Source organism: Chrysochloris asiatica, unplaced genomic scaffold (assembly GCF_000296735.1).
Source record: "Chrysochloris asiatica unplaced genomic scaffold, ChrAsi1.0 scaffold00009, whole genome shotgun sequence".
Classification (NCBI taxonomy): domain Eukaryota; kingdom Metazoa; phylum Chordata; class Mammalia; order Afrosoricida; family Chrysochloridae; genus Chrysochloris; species Chrysochloris asiatica.
In genome coordinates this window covers 33,544,325-33,550,910 of record NW_006408527.1, presented here as the reverse complement: position 1 = coordinate 33,550,910, position 6,586 = coordinate 33,544,325, and the positions used below count along the sequence as shown (strand labels likewise).

General features: G+C 38.7%; 1 pseudogene; it reads right to left on the bottom strand.

Moving 5' to 3' along the window:
• Positions 1 to 211: 211 nt before the first annotated feature.
• Positions 212 to 1,181, bottom strand: LOC102817319 (annotated as a pseudogene).
• Positions 1,182 to 6,586: the final 5,405 nt, after the last annotated feature.

Sequence of the window (6,586 nt, the reverse complement as noted above, 5' to 3'; positions counted from 1 at the left end):
ATAACTTGTAAGTGGGTACACTTGTTTTCTTTTTTTTGTACGCCAAATAAGTTTTTTTCTTTTCTGGTAGAACATAGATAATACTTTCTTCTGTAGCTACTTACCACTCCTAAGTCAGTGTGTACTACTATGGTGGATTGTGTATTGTGATTCTGGAAGCTATGCCACCAGTATTTTTTTTTTTTTTTTTTTACAGTACCACAAAATTATTTTAATATCTTTTTCTCCATGATTGAATATACAAAGATAATGGAAGTAATGCATTCTTCTGCTGTAAAGTTGGGTGGAATATATCAAATCCCACTTGCTGGATTTTCTTTAAATAGTCCTCAAAAGCAACAGTCTGAAGAAAGGCAGGAAATGCTTGTACAGGAACACTTTTGTGGAAAGACATAGCATGCTTTAGATGCAAGTGTGCCTGGCTGGCAATGTCATATATGACATCTCTCACATTTTTATCTTGGGTCTTCCGTAGAAAATCCTCTTGTGAAACTCCATGCAGCAAACAAATACCCATGGGAAGGAACACCTTTCTTCTGCTCCTATGATAGGGGGTTGCTCTCAAGCAAGTGACAATGCCTTGTGCTTTTCCACTGTGACTTGCAGCATGATTGGCATGAAGATTCTTTACACATAATATTTCTAGTATTAAATAAAGAGGAGAGCTCTGTGTGTTTTCAGTGTAAGTTTCCAGTTTCTGGATATTACGATACACTTGTCATCCAAATTTTTTTCTCTTTCATTAATGATTCTCAGAAACCATCTTTTAGTCAGATTATGCTTTTTGATAACCTTCCATAATTCAATGGCCACAGGCTGCTTTGGTGGGCTGTCTCGGTACATATCTTCCACCTATCTTTCCAAAACCGCATTCGCATCAGTCCAATCATCTTCTCAGACACTGAGTCCTTCACCTGAGTCAGTTCCACATTGAAGGCCTTCAACGCAAATGCAGCACTTCGAGATTCTGCAGGGAGCAGCAGGGAGCATAAATAACCTTCATTATCTCGTTTCCACAGCAACTCCATGCAGTACAGGTTAGTGCCCGACACTCCCTGTCTGCTCATTGTGGCGACGATTCGCTCAGACACCACGAGCTCCAGGAGCCGCTTTTGGCGGCATAGACCTGGGGCACTAAGCTGAAGCGAGCCCCACGCGGAGCTCAGAGTGGAGGCCGCCATGACACTGGCGCCTCGTGTCCCTTTGCCACCAGTATTTTAAAAGTCAAAGGGAGCACTCATGATGGATAGGTTTCAAATGAGCTTCCAGACTAAGAGATACGAGGAAGAAGGACAGACTACTTCCAAATATTTAGTCACTGAAAATCTTATGCATAGCAGTGGAGCACTGTCACACTGTACCGGAATATTGAAACATGATGAAGACCACCAGACTACTGTCAGATATAGGGTTGAAAAGTGAATGCCTTAGGTTGGAAGGCATTCAAAATGTGACTGAGGAACTATTGCCTTCCCAAATTAAAGTTGACCATGATGACATGAATGAAGTAAAGTCTACAGGAACTTTATTTGCTGATGGAGCATAACTCAAAATGAAGAGAAACATCTGTAGCCAAATTTTATACATTCCATGTTCCACTGATAATTGGAACATAGAAAATATAAAGGTTTAATCTTGGAAAAGTAAAAATTGTCAAAAATGAAATGGAACACATAAGCATTAATATCCTAAATAATAGTGTGCTAAAATAGACTGGTATTGGCTATTCTGAGCCTAACAACCACATGGTTTACTATGCCAGTAATGAAAAATTCAAGAGGAATGGTGTCATATATTTGTCATACAAAGAATGTTTTAAGACCTATTTTGAAGTAAAACATTCTCTATGGTAAGATAGGAATCCTGGTGTGATAATGTAGGTTAAATCTCTGGGCCACAAATGTAATGGTTCAAACTCACCAGCCACTTCTTGGAAACTCTATACAGAGTTGCTATGGGTTGGAACTAACTCAACAGCACTTAACAACAACAATGATAATATTATGCCCATACACCTACAAACAACACCAGTTAATACCACTATTATTCAACATTATGCACCAAACATTAAACCCAATAATGATGAAATTGAAGAATGCTACTAAATTATTAAAATTGTCCAAACACATAATCAAGATATATTGATAATTACTTACAATTTGAATGCAAAGCTTAGAAACAATGAGAGAGGATATGAAGCTAGAAAATATGGCCTTGGTGACAGAAATAATGTTGGAGATTGCATGAAAGAATTTTGCAAGGCCAATGACTTCATCACTGAAAACACCTTTTTTAAACAACATAAAATTCTACTATACACATGGACCTCACCAAATGGAATACGCAAAAATCAAATACATTTGTGAAAAGAGATGGTGGAAAAGTTCCATATCATCAGCCTAAAGAAGGCCAGGGATAGACAACATGTCATCAATTACTCATATGTAAGTTCAGACTGAAGCTGAAGAAAATTAAAACAAGTCCTGAAGAGCCAAAATATGACCTTGAACATATCCATTCTGATTTCAGAGATCACTAAAAAACAGATTTGATGCATTAGACACTAAATACTGAAGACCAGAAGAGTTGTGCAATGACATCAAGAATATCAAACAGGAAGAAAGCAAAAGGTTATTAAGAAGACAAGAAAGGGAGGACTTCCAGTTTGGGGGGCGGGAAGAGAGAAGCAGAGACAGGAAGGAGAGGCTCCCCAGCAGTGGCGTAGAAAAACCAGAGAAGCAGCTTTCCCGGAGCAGCTCCAGAGTTTTGGATTTAATATGAGGTGCAGGGTGTCAGTTTCCAGCACCCACCAGTGGAAACATCTAACTGTGGAAGGAAAGTATGGCAATTTCTGAATCCATAGGAATGCTCCCTGCAGTCTCATTTGCCTTGGCTGAGATCAGAGGTTGGGGCCACAGCAAGGCTGATACAGTGATACAGCTCTTAACACCATGGAGCAGCATCTGGGAAAAGAGGTATGATGAATTTTACACTTTCTCCTCCTCTCCCCTGTCGCACACACCCTCACTGCCCAGTCAGGACACCTTCAGGCAGGTGGAAGTGCACCCCCAAAAGGGTCCAAAATTGTGCCCACAGTTTTCTGATGGCACAGGGATGCGGTCCCTCAGAGCCCCATTGGTCCCACAGGCTGATCCTTTGGCTGCTTCTTATGACATCTGACTCTGAGTCTGAGCCCTAAAGTTGACCTGAGTTGAACCCTTTATTCCTGCCTTCCTAGAAAGAAACAGCAGGTTTAACCATACATCCAAACCGTATGTGTATTTTTTAAAATCCCAGCATAAAAGGCAAGAGTCAACACCAACTACTATACAAAAGGGCAGAGCTATTTTGAAAAGTATGCTGTCCATACACAGATATCATTGCTGATGTCTGATGGATCTTGGCTGAAAGCAGAAAATATCAGAAAGATGTTTACCTGTGCTTTAGTAACTATGCAAAAGTTTTTGATTGTGTGGATCATGACAAGCAATGGACAACATTGCAAAGTATCAGTATTCCAGAACACTAAATTGTGCTCATTAGGAATCTGTACCTGGACAAAGAGGCAGTTGTTTGAATAGAACATGGAAACACTGAATGTTTTAAAATTAAGAGAGGTGTGCAACAAGGTTGTATTCTTTCGCCATACTTATTCAACCTGTATGCTGAGCAAATAATAGAGAAGCTGGGTTCTATGAAGAAAAATGTGGCATCAGGATTGGAGGAAGACTCATTAACAATCTGCAATATGCAGATGATACAACCTTGCTTGCTGAAAGTGAAGAGGACTGAAAATATTTACTGATGAAGACCAAAGAGCACAGCCTTAGGAATGGATTACATGTCAATGTAAAGAAAACAAAAATCCTCACCAGTGGACCAATAAACATCATTCTTATCAATGTAAAAAAGATTAAAGTTGTCAAGGACTTCATTCTTCTTGGATCAACTATCAACACTCAAGGAAGCAGCAGTCAAGAAATCAGATGATGTATTGCATTACACAAATCTGCTGCACAAGACCTTTTTAAAGTGTTGAAGAGCAAATATGCTAGCTTGAGGACTAAGGTGCGCTTGACTGAAGCCATGGTATTTTCAATAACCTCATATGCATTCGAAAGCTGGATAGTGAATAAGAAAGACCGTAGAAGAATTGATGCTTTTGAATTATAGTGATGGAAGAGAATACTGAAAGTGCCATGGAATGCCAAAAGAACCATTTTGGAAGAAGTGCAGCCAGAGTGCTCTTTAGAGGCCAAGATGAACAAACTTTATCTCTCATAGTTCGGAAATATTGTCAGGAGGGACAAGTCGCTGGAGGAGGATATCATGTTTGGTAAGGTGGAGGGTCAAAGAAAAAGAGGAAGGGCCCCAGTGAGATGGATTGGCCAAGTGGCAGTATTGATGGACTCAAGCGTTGCAGCAGTAGTGAGGTTGGCCCAAGATTAGGCAGTGTTTTGTTCTGCTGTGCGTAAGGTCACTATGAGTTGGTATCAATTTGAGGGCACCTAACAACAACATCTCCAGCTCACATCCACCAGGAGACATTCAATAAGCTTAACAACAAAGCAACATAAATTCATTTAATCATTGAAAATGCACCTAACTATTGAAAATGTCCACGAAATAAAACAACAAAAGATCTAAGCACATATCTCAAAACAGAAAAGAATAACTGAGACAGATATTTATTGAATATTAATAAATTTATACCCCACCACACACAAAAAAAAATACAAGAAAGAAAGAAAAGCACAAAATGGATATCAGAAGAGACTCTAAAATTTGCTGTCCCACATAGAGATGCTAAATCAAATGGAAGAAATGAACATATAAAACAACTGATTAGAAAATTCAAATGGCAGCTTGAGAGGACAAAGTCAAATGTTATAATAAAATGTGCAAAGAACTGGAGTTAGAAAACCAAAAGGGACGAACATGCTCAGCATTTTTCAGGCTCAGGGAACTAAAGAAAAATTCAAGCCTCGTTGTGAAATACTGAAGGCAAAATGGAGTCCTGTTGTGACACTGTGGGATAATGCACTGGACTACAAGTCGGTTTGAACCACAAGGTTGGTAGTTCAAATTCACCAGCTGCTCCTTGGAAACTGTATACAGGCTGCTATGGGTCAGAAACGACTCAACAGCATTTATCAAATTAAGACCAACAAATTGTACTTAAATTTTCTCTTGGTGCCTGAGATACTTCATTCTCTTATTCTATGAATTATTTTCTGATTATTTTTCCTTTTTTAAATAGATTATCTCTATTTAATTTCTAATTGGCTTTTGTTTTCCTAGGATTCCCCCAACATGCAAGCTTATATACTTATCATATATTTAATTTATTGAATATATGCATTTTACTCACAAACATACAAATTGTGAATAATATACTTACATTCAGTAAATTAAGTACACAAAAAGTAAAAAAAATATATATGTTTATATAACTTGCCAATTTGTATTGCTGGTCTAAGTTCCAACTGCATGAAGGATATCTCTTTCAGGAAAATGAATGAATAATAATGCTGAAAACTGAATATCACAATATTCACCCTCTACCTACCTTTTATTTATTATTTGTTTGTTTCATTTGTTGGCAACATCATCCAGTCAAGCACCTGAATGCTATCTTTGACTCCTAGGTTCTTTTATTTCCTACATTTTATCAATTTCTTAGTCACGCTATACTTTCTCAAATTATAACCTTCCCTTCTACCTTGTCATTATTACTCTTACTTCAGCTATCATCTGTCATCCTGCCTTCTTGTCTTGTTGTTGTTGTTATTAATTGGTATTGAGTCACTTCCAACTCATAGCAAACCTGTATAGGGTTTTTGAGGAGTGGTTGGTGGGTTTGAATTGCTGATCTATAGGCAGCAGTTCAGAGCTTATACTACAATGCACAATAGGACTCCGTGTTCTTGTCTATGGCCCTCAAAATTGTCTTCTCAGCTAATGCCAGAAATGTACCTCCATGCAGATGCCTTAGGATGCAATAAAAATTATCTGGGTATAAGAGCCTCTGTGAATTGCTCCCTGACTCCTCCTCACCTTTGTTTTCTACATTGAACTTATTGGACTCATTTTCATCATTAAACTCAATGTTCAAGCGGTAGTGGAGTATGGATATGTTGTTGTTGTTATGTGTCATTGAGCAGTACTGACTCATAGCGACTGTATGCACAACAGAATGAAACACTGCCTGATCCTGGGCTAACGTCACAATTGTTGTCACATTGAGCCCATTGATGATGCCACTTTGCTAATACATCTCACTAGGGATCTTCCTCTTTTTGTCTGGCCCTTACCAAACATGATATTCCTCTTCAGTGAGTGGTCCCTCCTGACAATATGTCCGAAGAATGAGAGACAAAGTCCAGCACCTCCAAGGAGCATTCTGGCTGTACTTCTTCCAACACAGATCTGTTCACTCTTTGGCAGCGCATGGTAGTTTCAGTATTCTCCTCCAACACCATAACTCAAATGCACCAATTCTTTTACGATCTTCCAACTTTTGCATGCATATGAGGTTGTTGAAAATAATCATGGCTTGGGTCAGGTGTACTTTAGTCGTCAAGCT